Source organism: Coffea eugenioides, unplaced genomic scaffold (assembly GCF_003713205.1).
Source record: "Coffea eugenioides isolate CCC68of unplaced genomic scaffold, Ceug_1.0 ScVebR1_48;HRSCAF=264, whole genome shotgun sequence".
Classification (NCBI taxonomy): domain Eukaryota; kingdom Viridiplantae; phylum Streptophyta; class Magnoliopsida; order Gentianales; family Rubiaceae; genus Coffea; species Coffea eugenioides.
In genome coordinates, this window is record NW_020864331.1 from 21,862 (window position 1) to 40,263 (window position 18,402).

Genomic DNA, 18,402 nt, shown 5'->3' on the forward strand with positions numbered 1-18,402 from the left:
CACCGAAATAATGAATAACCCTAATATCAACTTACGAACTGATTGGGGCCTCACACGGAAACTTGTGCACTTGGAAAAAAGACATTTACGACTAAAAAAAATACGTTTTCTTCCTTTCTTTGACTCAAATGGATATTTCAAAGTTTTTCGAGTGAGCATAAGTTTCCAAATATTTTACTCATGTCCTTCGGTTTAAATGTACTCTTTTCACTTCCAAAATCATATTTATACTTTGTACTAGTGGTATTTGAATTGTCTTCAATTCACCTGACTCTTGTTGGAGGAACTGTAATATTTTCTCTTGATTAACCTTAGGGTTCATCGGTGATTGAGAGTGTTACCCGGAAAGATATTCTGGACATTATTTTGCCTTAATAGGTAAGTGTACCACTCCCATCACTTGTTGTTTAACTCGGTTTCTGTACATGCAGTCTGTGATATGAACGACTGAACTATCTGTTTATTTTGTTTGAGACGAGGGTGTACTTTATCACACTCGTTCTCTTGTCTGTTCATATGCCAAATCTGTATCTGTTATCTGTATCTGTATCTGTATCTGTATCTATATCTGTATCTGTTCTGACGTCGTTTGGAAGCTTGTATCCAACGACCTTTCTGTGACCTCTAAGCTCAAATCCTGTGGCGAAATTACTCGAGTCGAGCTGGCAAGGGCCTGGTCGATTAGTTAACGATCCACGGTAGTCTATTTTGGGATCTTTGGGTATTGAGACCCTTGATTCCGGTATACTCGAGTATTACCACTTCTGTTCTGTTCGGCGTTCGGGCCCGGTAGGGGTATGTTTGGTGGACGAAAAATTGGTGTAAAGTGGGGTCTACGGATATGTTGGTTCTATTTACGTTGACGGAGAGTCAACGGGTTCGGATCATGTACTGCAGTTGGAAATTTGGTTCCTGAGAGCCACCTGTATCCTTCCCTTTGAATCATTGTGTCTAATCTGCTTTCCTTGATACCTAGTATATGTATCTGATTGGTTAAACGTGAAAGACCATGATTTTACCCCTATATGTTTGGTACCTCATTGAGCGAAAGCTCACCCCTTCCTGTTACCTTTGTTTTCCTTACAGGGAACCACTTTCTGGATCTGCGATTTTGAAGCATGAGTTGAGCTAGTTTAGATATTTTGTATTGCTCCTCAATGGTTGGGAACCCTAATTGTACTTGCTCTTTTGCAAACGAAGCCCTAATTGTATTTTGGGTAGTATGAATACCTCAGATTGCACTGTATGTTAATTTGTTCGAGACTCCACTGTATATATATGTAGTTTCCGATTGTTCGATTTCTTTGGATCCTATCGCGCGTTCTATGTCGGGTTTGGGCGAATCGACTCCGTAGTCCTGGCGAGAGTTGGGCAGGCGGTCCGCCGAACCCTTTGGTTCGCCTTAGGGTGAGGTGGGGCTGTCACATTATTCCTGTGCCTTAGATGCTAGGTTTCGGTGATAAGGTTCCATATAAAAAGCTGGGAAAGCTAAGGTTTCAAGGGGGACGGAGATAGAGGGCAACGGCGGAGAAAAAGAAAAACAACGGAGGGAGAAAGCAATAGAGAGCTAGTGTGAGAGATAGAGTGAGGGAGAGCAACGGAGGGAGCAAAAAAAATATGGAAAAATGAGAGAGGGGACCTGAAGGCTGGAAAGGGTTGAGGAGTGTGTGAGGGCTGAGAGGAAAAAACAGTGAGAGGTGACGGCTGAGAGAGATTTGAGAGGGGAGGAGAATCTAGTAGCGGCTAGGGTTTAGGAAAAAGAAAGAACGCAGCTTTGAGGAGGAAAGAAACTGTGGAGAGAAAACCAGAAGGAACAGAGTGAAAAGGAAAAGTTCGGGCAGGAGGAAGTCTTTTGGGGGAAAGAAAAAGGGAAAACGCCGCTGCTGTTGCTGCTATCGTTCTACTGCCGCCGACTCCACCACCTCAACTCCTCCCCGCTGCCACTGCCGGACAAGCGTTATTGCCAACGGCGGATTTGGTAACAAATCCTGGGGTAGCTGAGGTAATTTTCGAGCTGTCTTTCCCAATATATAGGGTCAAATATATAACAGATTTTTGCCATATTGATCGCCGCATCTTCTTGCCCTTTTGCTGTGTTGTTTGGCTTAAAGCTTCTACCATATTTGCATATGATTAAAATGATGGGTTGTGTTCAGGTTTTGGGCTTCATGATCTTGTGTCCGTCCAAGCTTTTGATGTTGTGTTGTTGATGTATTTAGTTGATAATGAAACTCAGTCATTGGTGGGAGTTCATGACCGTGCCTTTGTTTCTTTTTGTGTATGAATCTGGAATGGGGTAGCTTAGAGCCATGGAATGTTTGATGTTGGGGTTACGTGTTTTGATCCAAGGCTATAGAAAACAGGCTCGAACGTTTGATAGGTAGAAGAATTTCTGTAGCTTTTAGAAAGTTTCGGTCAGATTGCCTGAAATTTTTTGTTGAAAATGCATGCTGTTGGACCCTCTCTGCTATAGTTCTCCTGGTTTGCATGACCAGCTTTGTGAAATGTCGGTTGTATAGAATGCTTAGCTTTGTTTCAAACTTTCTTTTGTTGCTTCTTGCAAGTTTCTGGTTTGTTATAGCAGTAGATATTACCATGTAAATGCTGAAACGTTAGCCGCTCCAAGCAGGTTCCTTTGCTGCATTTTATGTTCAGTTTCATTATTGGATTTCCCGTGGATAAACCATTGCATTTGGATGATAATTAACAACACGGGTAGAAAGCTATAACATTGAGCTTTAAGTCATCTTTATTTGCCTTAATCTTGCCCATACAATGCTTTATCATTGGATGTTGTTAAAATGGAAATCTGGAATTCTTGTTTGAAATGAGAAAAGTTGCATTTCATGCTCCTGTTTTGCTGTCTCCTTTCCCGTAACAGCCCACCAAGTGGGTCTCATTACCTACTTGATGAGAGAAAATTGGATGAGTGAGTTGAGTTTGCATGTTTGGGTCTAAAACACTTGAATCATGTTCGAATACTTGCTGGAAAAATAAACAACCAAGTTGCCGAACCATTTTTGCATGTTTTTCCAGAATTTTGGCATGATATCTTTCTAAGTTTTCTGCATGTTTGGATGGTGGTGATTATGTAGTTTTGTTGCCTAGTTTAAAGCTGTGGGTTCGGATTTGAAATCTGCATTTGAAAACAAGGAGCAACAGGTTTTGTTTCGGTAGTTGAAGCTTAATAGAAAGTATTGCAGAATCTTGTTTTCCTTCGTGGATTGCATGGGTTGCATGAAAAGCTTCCAATAGTTGCATTCCAACCCCTGGATTCTTGTCGAATTCTACTACGGCCCAAGCAATTGGAAAGATTAATCAAATTGATCCCTCAAACTTTCCTTTTCCTTTCAATTGGATCCCCATTTTGTGAATATGGACTGTTTGGTTATTTAAATGCTTTTAATGGTTCAATTTCATCGTTATGTGATTATTTGTTAATTAAAGTGATACCTTGACCCTTTTCTTTTATTTTGGAGGGCAAATAAGTCATTTCACTTTGTTAGGGGCCCCAATTCAAGGGAGGTACACTCTATCCCTTATTTTTACTTATTTGACTTCCTATGTGCACTTATGTGACTTTATGTGCTTAATTACATGCCTCTTGAATGTTTTATTTCATTTATTTGTTTTATTTGTTTCAAGTTTTGAATATTTGTTTTCGAGCTTGGTTTTGATCATTTGAAAGGCTTGAATGCCAAGTTGTAATAGTTAGGTATTTATTTTATTCATTTATTTTCATTTCCCCCTTTAGATTGTAGTAGGCCCCCCTCAAATGTAATAGTTAGGATTTTTATTCGCTTGTGTGATTTGCATGCTTAGGTGCTATGTGTTTAATTGCTTTCCCTAGGCTTTTGCATCTAGATAAGCATGCTTATGTGTTATGTGCTATGTGAAACTATGTGCTATGTGTTACCGCTTTCTTAGGTTTTTGCATTTAGATATGCATGCTTATGTGTTATGTGAATTACGTGCTCACGTGCCTACTTGCTTTAACTATGCCCATTTACTGGTGTATATGGTGAATGCAAATGTACGATATAACCGTGGCTAGTCCAATGCTAGTCATGGTTACTTGTTCCCAATCGCTCACAAGTCCAATGCTTGTGAGAGAGCGTTAGTAAAGGGCTAGTCCAATGCTAGACCCAATGGGGCCGCCTCTCGCTAGTACCTACTCGCATGCCTTCACTACATTTTCATGCATTTTTCTTTTAGCATTTTTACATGTTTGCATGAACCTCTACCCCTTTTTCCGCATTTGAAACACAATCTTAGGATTTTACATTTCATTCTAGTATGAGGGTCATCTGCCTGATTAGGTTAGGAAGTCACCCTTCTGGTAAGGGGAATGGACGAGTTTGGCTACACATAGCCTTAGCACGCTCATTCTTTTTCTAACCAAAAGGAAAAGCAAAAGTCACGATTTAGGGTCTCCCCATACCCGTCTTGCTTGCATTCCCCTAGGGTTCATGCATTTTATTTATCCACTATCACTTTACACTTTTACTTCATATTTTATCCCTTGTTCCACATTTTCACTTCACACAACTCTTATTTTACACATTCTCACTCTACCACTAGCACTTTACATACTACCACTGAGCACACATGCACTTCACACTATCACTTTACATACCTCACCTTGCACCCCCATTTGCACACTCCCACCTACACGCTATTATTTTTATTATTACTTTTTTCACTTCACACAAGTTCATGTTTTCACATTGCATACATTCATTCCATTAGCATTACTCGTGACCTCTTGGAAGGCTTATCCCTGGCTATCACAACTCATGTGATTTAGTCCAATCGAGCCTCTAAGAGATATTTGTCCCTTTCGATTCCTCATTAGGTTTAGGTTGCATTCATATTAGTTACATACAAATGCGATACATCTTTTGGTTAGAAATTAGGAAAAACATGATTAAATCATGCATGTGAGGACCCATAATTTTATTATTTCAAAATATTGTTAAATTGGTCATTTTAAAAATATTTCGTACTCAAGTTACCCAAAAAAAAATACTAAAGTACATGAATTTCTCGAAAATAAATTTTACCGATTGGTTCTTTACGCGCATATTATTTTAATGCCCAAATTTATTCAAGATGAATTGCTTATCGTGATTTTTTTATTGTTATATATATATACTTGGATTATCATATTTTAGAGTTTTAGAATCGAATAAGTTGAATTTCCAAGTTCAAACAAGAAAACCCTTAAGTTTGACCTTTATACGCGCGAGTGCCGAAAAGGCCCCAACAGCCACATTAATTTGATTAATGGGAGATTTTAAGAACATGATCTTAGACAACTAGTAATATACTAGGGAAATTATCACAGAGGTTTAGTGCACAAAAGTTGCAAACGAGCGCGAAAATTGGACACGCGAAGACCCTAAACGGACCTAGCATGAGTTGACACTTAGACTTAACCATTAAGTCACCAATTCTCTCCACTGTCATTACAAAATCTAATTTCACTCTCTCGCCTCTCTTCACTCTCTCTGTTTGGCCGAAAATAGGTAGAAGAAAAGGGAAGAAAAATCTAGCCAAAATCCTTACAAAATTACTTCAATCCACTTCCAAATTTCATCATCCATTAGAGGGCTTTGATCCTAGCTTGGAAGAGGGGGCTGTTCATCGGTTTTCTTGGAGGAATTTTGGTCAAGATTTCTGCCCTAAAGCTGTCCAACTAAGTTCTTGAGGTAACTCGCTCACCCACACTTCAATCTTGCAAAATTATAGCTCAAATGGAGCAAAGGTAGCATGGGTTTGCAACCTATGGTAGAATTTGGGTTGATTGGTTGAGTAATTATGTTCTTGCAATTCCATGACATGCTCGAGGGTTTGAGGATGTTTATTGGTGGCTGATGTGATGAATTAACATGTTGTGGTTGCTGATATTGTGCTATGTTGCATGTATATAGAATGATTGATGGAATGAAGTTGGAAGAAAGTTAGAAATTTGGAAAAGGTACTGTCTGAAATTTCTGACTTGCTGCCCGACTTTCTTGTTTGCTGCTGCCCTGTAATTTCGAAAATTTTCTGGTGTTAATTGAGCTTCCAAATTGGTGTAGATATGTTGTGCTATGTGTATTGTGGTTGTCTACCAAAAATCAACCCAAATGGTTGGTTAAATTTTGAGTTACAAGTAAAGAAGCAAAACTGGAACAAGCTCCAGAATTTTCTGACCAGCAACATTTGTGTAGCTATAACGTTTTGCTCATTGATCGAAATTGAGTGCCATTTGTGGCATTTGAAAGTAGACTCTTAGAGCTTTAAAACGGTACCAAGCTTCATTTTCTAGTTCGTCCCGAGCGATTCGTGGCGAGTTTTGAAAGTTGGCTGTCTGTTTATTACTGTTCATCCGAGACTGTCCAGAAAATCCATTTTGTTGCTTGATTTTGAACCGCTTATGTCTGGATTTTGGAAATGATTTCTTCTACATAAATATATCCTTGTTTCTAACACCACCAACCGTTTTCAATATCACTGAGAATCGAGTAAGATACGGCCTAATTAGCGAAGTGCATTAAATCTGGAAAATTTCTGGAAAGGCCAACAGTCCAGGAATTTTAGCGAACTTCAACTTTTTATTTCTTGAGCTAGGAACATCGGAATCGAGTTCCGTTTTTTTCATTTGAAACCTGGATTGGTACTTTACATGCATATCAAATTTCAAAGGCTGGTTTTGATTCTATGATTTTTAGCGAAATTCCAAAATTATTGGAAAAACTTGGACTGTTTTGACCTATCTTCAATGAATAGTAAACTTTCTTGGAGAAATTGACTTGTTTCTGATTTGATTCTTGGAAAGTGACCTTCTACAAAGTTGTTATGCTTCGAATGAAGTTTTTGACGGTGTAAAATTTGCCATTTTTAGACTTTCCGAACTTCCGGACTGATATTTCCAAGAATGACTCGAAAAGTGAAAATTTCCAATTTGGACCTAAATGTTCTTTTAAGGGCCTAGGTTACATTTTTAGAACTCTTAGAGCATTTCAAACCTATTTTCATCGTGAACTTGAGTTCACCTATCACTTGAGACCTCATTTGAAAGTCGGTTCCTTATGAACTGAAATACTTTGGAAACTTGAATTTTGGAGTCAAAATTGACTATTTCTTTTCTTTACACGAATACTGTATGGCCTGGAATTTGAGATACAATGCATTATTGCATACTTTCAGGATCTCAAGAGGACTTCGAGGGAACTCCCGGCGAAGCGTCTTAGAGCTAATTTCTCAAACTTTGACTTTTGATACTTGGTGAGTATCAAGTGCATGTGAAGTGTTTAAATGAAATTATTCTTGTACTTGCTAGTTAATGAGGCTAGGGCGTACTTTATCGCCCTTGTCCTCTCTTTCATGAAATTGCTTGCTTGATAAGTGATACGTGTTACATGTGAAGCAAATGAAAGTGTTTTTGTGAGCATTGAGCGGCAGAATGTATCATGCCCTTTTAGGGTACGAGGTACCGCTCATCCCGTCTCAATGCTATGACCAAATCTTGTCGATTGGAGCTTCGTCTCATCGACTTGAAAGTGAATGGGGAGGACGCCTCAACCCATTGGCTAGCCTTGTAACTCGAGCCGGCAAAGGCTTGGTCGAGAAACTTGGTGAACCTTGGGAAGTGTTATAGCTTGATCCAAATAAGGGTCTTGCTAGGTATACTTGTTAAGTGATACCACCTACATGCTTGTTTGGTTACGGATCCAAGAGGGTGTCATGGTGGCTGGAGGTAGTAAGTAGAGTTCTACATGGATAACTGTGAAAGTTGACGGAGGGTCAACTACCTGAGCTTGGATCGCGTGTGGATTAGCTCCTGAGAGCTCCCGTATCCTTTTATTGTGATTAAATTCCCTACTTGCTTAATGTTTCGCTGTTACTTGTTACTCGAGTTATTGCTTTATATTGTGTCTTTACTCGCATGCTTGCATTTTTTTCCCTTGGTCTCACTGAGCGTTAGCTCACCCCAATTTGTTTTCCTTAACAGGTTTGGAAGTGGAAGTTCTAAGGCTTAATTAGTGACCCCCAAAAATAATTTTTCCCCACAGGGCTCGAGGCCAAAGAAAGCGCTTGTATTGAGTTATTAGTGCCTGAAGGAATATCTCATATATAATTTGAATTCGATTCACTTGATAAGTATTTGATGTAATTATTTGAGAACTGAGGACTTTTGTCTTATTCGGGGAATGATACCCTTACTTGAGATTTGTAATATATCTTATCTCATTCTAAGTTTGAAAAATGTTATGTCGTTATTCTTGAGGTTGTACCCTATGTTATTGGATGTGAGTGATGTATTTTATTTGAGGACTATAGTGAGTCCCGGCGAGAGCTGGGCAGGCGGTCCGCAGAACCCTTTGGTTCGCCTTAGGGGGAGGTGGGGCTGTCACAGTTGGTATCAGAGCTTAAGCTCTAGATCTTGTAGTGTATCCTCGGCTTAAAGTTTAGGATGCCTGACTGTGGGATTAATTTGAATATTATGTGAATGAGGACCTATTGTATCCTATGGGTTAAACAAATTGATTATTTGAGAGTTTCTTACTTGGGACTTGTAGAAATGAAATTGAGGAATTAGGTGATGTTATATTGATGGAAAATATGGGATGAGAGATTAGTAGTGAAAGATTGGACGAATTTGAATTATTATTATACTTGTCAGTGTGGAAGGAATTGAGATAATTATTAGTACTGGCTATGGAGGATAACAGACCGAGATTTGATGGTCAAACTCCATGTATGATGATTTTGAACCAAGATAAAAGAGTATTAAAGGAATAAAATGCATTTTCCCACCCATTTACCTCCTAGAGAATTTCTGCTTTGAAATTCTAAAGAAAAACTAAGATGTACTAGTTTTATTTTCAAACGATGATTGGAAATAATATATATATGCTTTAAGTAAGTATAATTTTCCAATATTGGTAAATATGTGAATTTTACTTGAATTTCAATCTGAAAATTTGTGAATAACTGATGAGTTTGTTGAATTTTGTATATGATGGGCTGATACAAGGTTAAAATTTTCTAAACTAAGTTTTCCCCCTTGATTGTATACTGGTGTATTCTCACACTTGAATTTGTCTATGCTTTACACAAAAAAAAATAAAAATCTTGAGTTTTAGGAAGAATGGCGAACTTATGTTTTTATAATGTAAATCTTGAACTTGATAAGATTTTTGGTTACTTTAAAGACTCTTCTTATGTTTTAAAATTCTTGGTTTTCCAGAAGAGTGAGCCTATCTTTAGGTGTACGGGCTGAGGGAACTTTGAGATATAGAGTAACCGCATTCAAGAGCACGAAGTTAGTGTGAATTGACTTGGTTTCCATTTGACACGTAAGTTAGCAAGTTGTACTTATTTCTTGGGTTTGAACTTGGAGCTTGAGGCTTTAACTATAAAACCCTAATACTGGTTATTCTTGGAGATGATGGTGCTCTGGCTGGTGGCTTGCTTATTAAAGATTTTGAATTTCGAATGGATAACCTTTGGTTTCAGCTTGTGTTATGGTTTGATTGGATCTAATTTTGTAAAGGCATGTGATTTGATTGAAATTAGTGATATTTGGACCCTTTGGTTTAACTATGGACTTAGGAAGGGTGGTGCACGCCGTGAGGCCTTTTGTACCCTGCTTGCATATACTTCTATTTTTTGTGACACTTAATTGCCTATATACAGTATTTGATATATTGGGCTTGTTTTGTGACTTCTTAACTCGTGCTATAACTTTTGATACATGTAAAGAAGCATATTTTGATTCTAAATATTTTTGCAACTTGTATATGCATTAAGTTCTTTTATGCTTAATTATTCCTTTTCTTGCGCTTATAGACTTCTATTAAGTATGGCAGCAGGAATGGGAAAAAAAGGTCGTGGCCTAGGGCTTAGACAACCCCGTACTCATGAGAAAAATTGATGGATAGTCTTATATAATTTAATGAGACCCTAGTACTGAATATGAATCGAGAATAAACCAGAAGATTAGATCTACCAGTGTATAATGGATTAACCTAGTTGGGAACTTAGTGAGATTTTCCTGTGCGAAATTTTAATAGTTGCTTTATACGTATATTATGAGTGGTCCTATGGCCATATTTCAACTTTTGTGAAAGTTTGAACTCCAAAAGTATTTCGTTGGTTTGGTGAGATGACTTGAACTCATTACCTATTTGTTCTACTTGAACAAAAGCGCTTTCAATTTTACTTGACTATTACTATACCCAGATTCACTTGTTTTACTTTTTCACAAAATTTATATATATATATGTATACACATTTTGAACTCGTTTGAGAATCGAAATCAGATAGAGTTCAAGTTCGAATCTTTTCTTAGGAACATGAATGCCTATTTGTTATGAATCAGAGATTAGAAATGATTGGGTTTTATGTACTAGTAGAGTTAGCTCTTGGTTTGGATATAAAAGGGTGGTAAAGGTGTTGGATCACAGGTTATGCGAATATGAACCTGCATGTCTATTTATCTTTCTTAAAGGTATTTTCTAAAATATACGCTTTACCCGAAGATAGGTTTAACTTGAAACTTTGAGGAAAAGTGTTGGAACACCCTCCATGTATATGTTATGATTATTATGTATATGTTTTAAAATTCATGCATTAAGTTGCATGATTAATCTTCTTAAATTTATTTGAGAGATTTGAAATATGTATTGATGATTGTGGTTAAACATTATTTGAAATCTCTTACTAAGAAAATTTAGTTTTGGATCATGAAGAAAATTTGTATCTTTAACTCTAATTTTGAAAATTTTGAATTACATTTTGCCACAGATACATTCAAAATACATCAAAAGTCTCGACTTTATCTTGTAGGTCATGATTGGTTTGATTTAGACAAACTTTTGAGGAAAAGGATTCTGGTCCTACTAGTGCGTAACAGTTTTTAGTCAGGGTTTGGAACTTGTTTCATATGTTGTATAATTTATGGTTTCACTACATACGTGAGTAAGACCTTAGAATGGAAGTACATATCATTATATCAAGGGGTATTACTTTATTCGTGTGTGTGGATTTTCTTACGTATCAAATTCGTGGAGAGGTAAGAGTAAATATACCTGGATGACTTAGATGCATGAGAATTTATAGGTTGTGGATAGTTAAGTTTTAAATTTTGATTTGCTACTCATTTAGATGCTTTGAGTTGTTGATAGGCTGACAGTCAGGATTAAGCAAATGGATGAAATCTTTTGTTGCTTTGAACATGGATGACTTAGCATGTTTTGCTACAATCTTGTTTATTCCCTTTTCTTTTGAAATGATTTGATAAACTTATCCTAACTTGATGAAATTATTATGGTCTTTTATAGCAAATGAAAGTTTACTTTGCATTTAATCAACTTCATGACTTATTCGTATATCTAAATTTTGTTACGCTTATAGCCTTGTGAGAAGGCCATGTCTATAATATCGAGGCTGGAATCAAGTGGGTATTAGGAATAAAAATCTTTTACCTTGCATAAATGAATCATTTGAGTATCTACAAGAGACTGTTGTACTTTCCAAGTTAGATTTAATACAGGACTACAACTAATTGAGGATTCTAGAGGAAGATGTGATTAAGGCTAGTTCATCAGAAAAGTAAGCACTTTGAAATTCAATTATGCCATTGGGAGTAATGAATACACCAGTAGCATTAATGGATTTGGGTCTTTAAGTCGTATTCGGGTTAAAAAAAATTGGTGGTAATACTCATAAATGACTTGGGACTACAATAAGATATTATTGAATTTAAGGTTTCATTTAGTACCTCGATATCTGCATACATGTATACGGAACCGGATATGATTTTTGAAGTTATGGATTCTTGAGGGCTCTTACTACCTATTTTGAAAGATTATTAGGGTTAAGATCCAGTAGGACAAAACTTGTGTGCTAATAAGATCTTATCGAATTTGATCTACGAGATATGTAAAGTGCATTGCGTATACCAATTTAAAAGGGGCTATTACATCATTTGTTCTTGAATTGACAAATTTCTTAAGGCAATTGAATCTATGAACCGCATGAAAGAATTGTTATCTCGCTCGTCGTGAACAGATTAAGAATACAAGACTTACGTGATATTTAATGTCAAATAAGTTTTACAATTCGTAAGAGTGGGATGCAAAAGTGACATCTGGAGTTTTTGAGTTAAGGTATGAATTTCGAGGACGAAATTCTCTTAAGGGGAGAGGATGTGAGGACCCATAATTTTATTATTTCAAAATATTGTTAAATTGGTCATTTTAAAAATATTTCGTACTCGAGTTACCCAAAAAAAAAAATACTAAAGTACATGAATTTCTCGAAAATAAATTTTACCGATTGGTTCTTTACGCGCATATTATTTTAATGCCCAAATTTATTCAAGATGAATTGCTTATCGTGATTTTTTTATTGTCAAATATATATGATAAGTGACTAATTTACGTAATAATTGTATGACATTTTATATTATTTTTAGTCACTTTGGTTATATTATTGGAAGAATATGAATCATTTTGGCTATAATTGGTGAAAAATGCTTTTAAGTGATTAAATGAGGTTTTTATCACTTTTTACTTGGATTTTGTGTATTTTGACAGTTTTGACACATTTTCGTATTTCGGCTATAACTTGAGTTACAATGATCGGATTGGGATGATTCTTGAACCCATTTGAAGATAAGAGATAGATCTACAACTTTGGTGAAGACATCTAAATCCAGTTTGAAGGTTTTCCAGGTCAAAATGCCGAATTACAATAGCAAATTTCTACTGGTCGAAACTGGAACAGGGCAATGAGCAGGTAAGGGTATTTCAGTCATTTCTCAGCCTACACAGATCCAAATGAGGTGATTCTTGATGCATTGGAAAGCTAACTCAAAGGGCTACAAGTTTTATGTTTTGGTCAAGAGCTAAATCAGCTTTTATCATCAAGAAAAGATCGGTTGAAGTTGGACCAAAAACAGAGCAAGTGATCCACACTCGGATCCACTATTCATCCGAACCCTCGGTTGTTTCTGGGTTAGTGGATCCGAGCTCGGATCCATACGGATCCGAGGTACTGTAGCAGCTCGGATCACAGGTCAGAAAAGGCTGCTCTGTACGCGTAAAACTCAATTTCACCTCCACCAACTCACATTGGATGCTATACATGTGAGAAACATTCCCAGCTGTAAAAGGGAGATGTAATCCTCATTTCTTGACTACCTTTCATCATTAAATAGCAAAATGCATTGCAAAAATAAGAGAATGGGGAGTTCATAGCAAAAAATAGAGAGACATACGGGAGAAGCTTGAAGTTGCAGAAATGTAGCTCTTTCATCTCCCAAGTGTTAGTTTAGCTTAGTATAGAGTAGTGTAGCTTTCCATTCTTGTTTATTATCTAGATTAGGATGAAGATGGAGGATGAAGAAAGCAAGGAAGAAAGCTCATGTGACAAGGGTTGTATTCCTTCCAAACTCTTTATCTTTTGTATTTGATTCCAAGTTTAGTTAATATACAAGTTCTGGATTTTGTGTTCATTATGTGTTTCTAAAGTTTATACCTTGGGTTTGGTTGAACTTTCTATGATTGTTAGTGCTTATTATTTGGCTATTTGACTGCTATGATTTGAGCAAGCTATTTAGCATTTTAGCTCTTTAAATCATGATTAATCTGGTACCATTGATTGTGATGATCTAAGGTGTTGTTTCTGCAATGAAAATTGAGATTTAACACTAGTTCAAGAAGTGCTAAACATAAGGAGTACACTCACGAAAGTAGAGGTGCACTTATGTGGTTTTTGGTGATTCATATCATGTAATTTCATTGAAGAAATGAACTTGTAGCTAATTTCATAACCATGAAAATAGGTATGGATTAGTTATAGGTATAATTGATTCACTACGAAAGTAGGATTCAAATGCATAAGGAAATTACACCATAATTAGCCTAAATGTAGTACTCAATGATCCAAATATAGCACTTGCATGAGTAGTTAGGGATACCACAACCTAAGGAACTTTCATTTGTTAATTTCTTGTATAAGTGCAGTAGGTTAAATTTCTTATCATTAATTGATAGTCTAAATAATAGAGAAGCTTTAGTAGTACCGGTAATTGCAATCTTCCTTGTGGGATCGACCCTTAATACCCTATACTCGCTCACGATTCGTATACTTGCGATAAATCGCGTGTGGGGTATTTAGGAGTTTATAAATGTAAAACTTGATTAGGATGAGCTTAATTGTATATGTATACTCCGCGCACGTCAATATATACTTGGATTATCAGATTTTAGAGTTTTAGAATCGAATAAGTTGAATTTCCAAGTTCAAACGAGAAAACCCTTAAGTTTGACCTTTATACGCGCGCGTGCCGAAAAGACCCCGACAGCCACATTAATTTGATTAATTGGAGATTTTAAGAACATGATATTAGACTACTAGTAATGTCCTAGGGAAATTACCTCAGAGGTTTAGTGCACAAAAGTTGCAAACGAGCGCGAAAATTGGACATGCGAAGACCCTAAACGGACCTAGCATGAGTTGACACTTAGACTTAACCATTAAGTCACCAATTCTCTCCACTGTCATTACAAAATCTAATTTCACTCTCTCGCCTCTCTTCACTCTCTCTGTTTGGCTGAAAATAGGAAGAAGAAAAGGGAAGAAAAATCTAGCCAAAATCCTTACAAAATTACTTCAATCCACTTCCAAATTTCATCATCCATTAGAGGGCTTTGATCCTAGCTTGGAAGAGGGGGCTGTTCATCGGTTTTCTTGGAGGAATTTTGGTCAAGATTTCTGCCCTAAAGCTGTCCAACTAAGTTCTTGAGGTAACTCGCTCACCCACACTTCAATCTTGCAAAATTATAGCTCAAATGGAGCAAAGGTAGCATGGGTTTGCAACCTATGGTAGAATTTGGGTTGATTGGTTGAGTAATTATGTTCTTGCAATTCCAAGACATGCTCGAGGGTTTGAGGATGTTTATTGGTGGCTGATGTGATGAATTAACATGTTGTGGTTGCTGATATTGTGCTATGTTGCATGTATATAGAATGATTGATGGAATGAAGTTGGAAGAAAGTTAGAAATTTGGAAAAGGTACTGTCTGAAATTTCTGACTTGCTGCCCGACTTTCTTGTTTGCTGCTGCCCTGTAATTTCGAAAATTTTCTGGTGTTAATTGAGCTTCCAAATTGGTGTAGATATGTTGTGCTATGTGTATTGTGGTTGTCTACCAAAAATCAACCCAAATGGTTGGTTAAATTTTGAGTTACAAGTAAAGAAGCAAAACTGGAACAAGCTCCAGAATTTTCTGACCAGCAACCTTTGTGTAGCTATAACGTTTTGCTCATTGATCGAAATTGAGTGCCATTTGTGGAATTTGAAAGTAGACTCTTAGAGCTTTAAAACGGTACCAAGCTTATTTTCTAGTTCGTCCCGAGCGATTCGTGGCGAGTTTTGAAAGTTGGCTGTCTGTTTATTACTGTTCATCCGAGACTGTCCAGAAAATCCATTTTGTTGCTTGATTTTGAACCGCTTATGTCTGGATTTTGGAAATGATTTCTTCTACATAAATATATCCTTGTGAACCTAGTTTCAAACACCACCAACCATTTTCAATATCACTGAGAATTGAGTAAGATACGGCCTAATTAGCGAAGTGCATTAAATCTGGAAAATTTCTGGAAAGGCCAACAGTCCAGGAATTTTAGCGAACTTCAACTTTTTATTTCTTGAGCTAGGAACATTGGAATCGAGTTCCATTTTTTTCATTTGAAACTTGGATTGGTACTTTACATGCATATCAAATTTCAAAGGCTGGTTTTGATTCTATGATTTTAAGCGAAATTCCAAAATTATTGGAAAAACTTGGACTGTTTTGACCTATCTTCAATGAATAGTAAACTTTCTTGGAGAAATTGACTTGTTTCTGATTTGATTCTTGGAAAGTGACCTTCTACAAAGTTGTTATGCTTCGAATGAAGTTTTTGACGGTGTAAAATTTGCCATTTTTAGACTTTCCGAACTTCCGGACTGATATTTCCAAGAATGACTCGAAAAGTGAAAATTTCCAATTTGGACCTAAATGTTCTTTTAAGGGCCTAGGTTACATTTTTAGAACTCTTAGAGCATTTCAAACCTATTTTCATCGTGAACTTGAGTTCACCTATCACTTGAGACCTCATTTGAAAGTCGGTTCCTTATGAACTGAAATACTTTGGAAACTTTAATTTTGGAGTCAAAATTGACTATTTCTTTTCTTTACACGAATACTGTATGGCCTGGAATTTGAGATACAATGCATTATTGCATACTTTCAGGATCTCAAGAGGACTTCGAGGGAACTCCCGGCGAAGCGTCTTAGAGCTAATTTCTCAAACTTTGACTTTTGATACTTGGTGAGTATCAAGTGCATGTGAAGTGTTTAAATGAAATGATTCTTGTACTTGCTAGTTAATGAGGCTAGGGCGTACTTTATCGCCCTTGTCCTCTCTTTCATGAAATTGCTTGCTTGATAAGTGATACGTGTTACATGTGAATGCAAATGAAAGTGTTTTTCGTGAGCATTGAGCGGCAGAATGTATCATGCCCTTTTAGGGTAGGAGGTACCGCTCATCCCGTCTCAATGCTATGACCAAATCTTGTCGATAGGAGCTTTGTCTCATCGACCTAAAAGTGAATGGGGGGGGGACGCCCCAACCCATTGGCTAGCCTTGTAACTCGAGCCGGCAAGGGCTTGGTCGAGAAACTTGGTGAACCTTGGGAAGTGTTATAACTTGATCCAAATAAGGGGTCTTGCTAGGTATACTTGTTAAGTGATACCACCTACATGCTTGTTTGGTTACGGATCCAAGAGGGTGTCATGGTGGCTAGAGGTAGTAAGTGGAGTTCTACATGGATAACTGTGAAAGTTGACGGAGGGTCAACTACCTGAGCTTGGATCGCGCGTGGATTAGCTCCTGAGAGCTCCCGTATCCTTTTATTGTGATTAAATTCCCTAGTTGCTTAACGTTTCGCAGTTACTTGTTACTCGAGTTATTGCTTTATATTGTGTCTTTGCTAGCATGCTTGCATGTTTTTCCCTTGGCCTCACTGAGCATTAGCTCACCCCAATTTGTTTTCCTTAACAGGTTTGGAAGTGGAAGTTCTGAGGCTTAATTAGTGACCCCCAAAAATAATTTTTCCCCACAGGGCTCGAGGCCAAAGAAAGCGCTTGTATTGAGTTATTAGTGTCTGAAGGGATATCTCATATATAATTTGAATTCGATTCACTTGATAAGTATTTGATGTAATTATTTGAGAACTGAGGACTTTTGTCTTATTCGGGGAATGATACCCTTACTTGAGATTTGTAATGTATCTTATCTCGTTCTAAGTTTGAAAAATGTTATTTCGTTTATTCTTGAGGTTGTACCCTATGTTATTGGATGTGAGTGATGTATTTTATTTGAGGACTGTAGTGAGTCCCGGCGAGAGCTGGGCAGGCGGTCTGCCGAGCCCTTTGGTTCGCCTTAGGGGGAGGTGGGGCTGTCACATTGTAACTAGCTTAGGCTAGGTTGAGAGGGTGCCTTAGACATTGTCTTTGCCTTCCCTCTCTTCAACTGCGACCCCCGAACCATTTTTTCTCTGATATATCGTAGATTTTGGAGTCAATCTAAAAAGGTTTTACATTTAAATCCACATTTTTTGGGTGACTTGGTACACCCTAACTCGATACCAAGTGACGACTCCTACACTCTCATCAAAACCTTTTTAGATTACTATTTTGGCCAAACAGTCGCATTTCAAAGTCCCATGGCCTTTTTCTTTTTCACACACATCACTATTTTTCAAACCATATCTCACTCACTTATTATACTATTCTTATTTTTTATCAAAAAATGGGGTGCGACACAGAATCCAGCCATATGTCCGACCAGTTCTTGGCCGGATTGGTGGTGAAAATTGAAAAAAAATTCGGTTGCCCTCTGCCTCGAATCCGGCCAGAAATCCGACCGGATTGTGATGTCTCCCTTCTCAGTCCGGTTTCGGTCGTTCATTTGGAAAATAATTTACATGATTTCATACCAACTTACTTCCATCCAAAGATTTTAAGGATAAAAATCAGATTTTCTTGTGTTCTTGGACCCCATTTTAAACCCTTGATTTACAAGAAGATTTTAGGCTCGTCTTCACGATATTTTTTAGATTGTAAATGTGTACGATCTTCCATGATAATTGGGATGTACAAGTGATAGTTTATTATCAATTACTCAGGCACCCAAGAGGACCTTCAAGAGGATCCTACGGTGAACGCCTGAACCTTCAAGTGGACACTTCCTTGTTTCTTGTATTGGTGAGTGTCAAGTGTGACAGCCCCACCTCACCCTAAGGCGAACCAAAGGGTTCGGCGGACGGCCTGCCCAACTCTCGCCGGGGACTACGGAT

General features: G+C 37.4%; 1 long non-coding RNA gene across 4 annotated transcripts; it reads left to right on the plus strand.

Annotated features, from left to right (window-relative positions):
- The first annotated feature begins 5,542 nt into the window (after positions 1-5,542).
- LOC113758339 lies at positions 5,543-17,374 on the plus strand. Of its 4 annotated transcripts, XR_003466674.1 has the most exons (5): positions 5,543-5,711; positions 5,934-5,980; positions 7,195-7,272; positions 16,296-16,373; positions 17,106-17,374. It is a non-coding gene; the product is annotated as an uncharacterized LOC113758339 (long non-coding RNA). The 4 variants fall into 4 exon arrangements; XR_003466673.1 differs by lacking the exon at positions 5,934-5,980; XR_003466676.1 differs by lacking the exons at positions 5,543-5,711; positions 5,934-5,980; positions 7,195-7,272 and adding exons at positions 14,634-14,804; positions 15,027-15,073.
- The last annotated feature ends 1,028 nt before the right edge of the window (positions 17,375-18,402 follow it).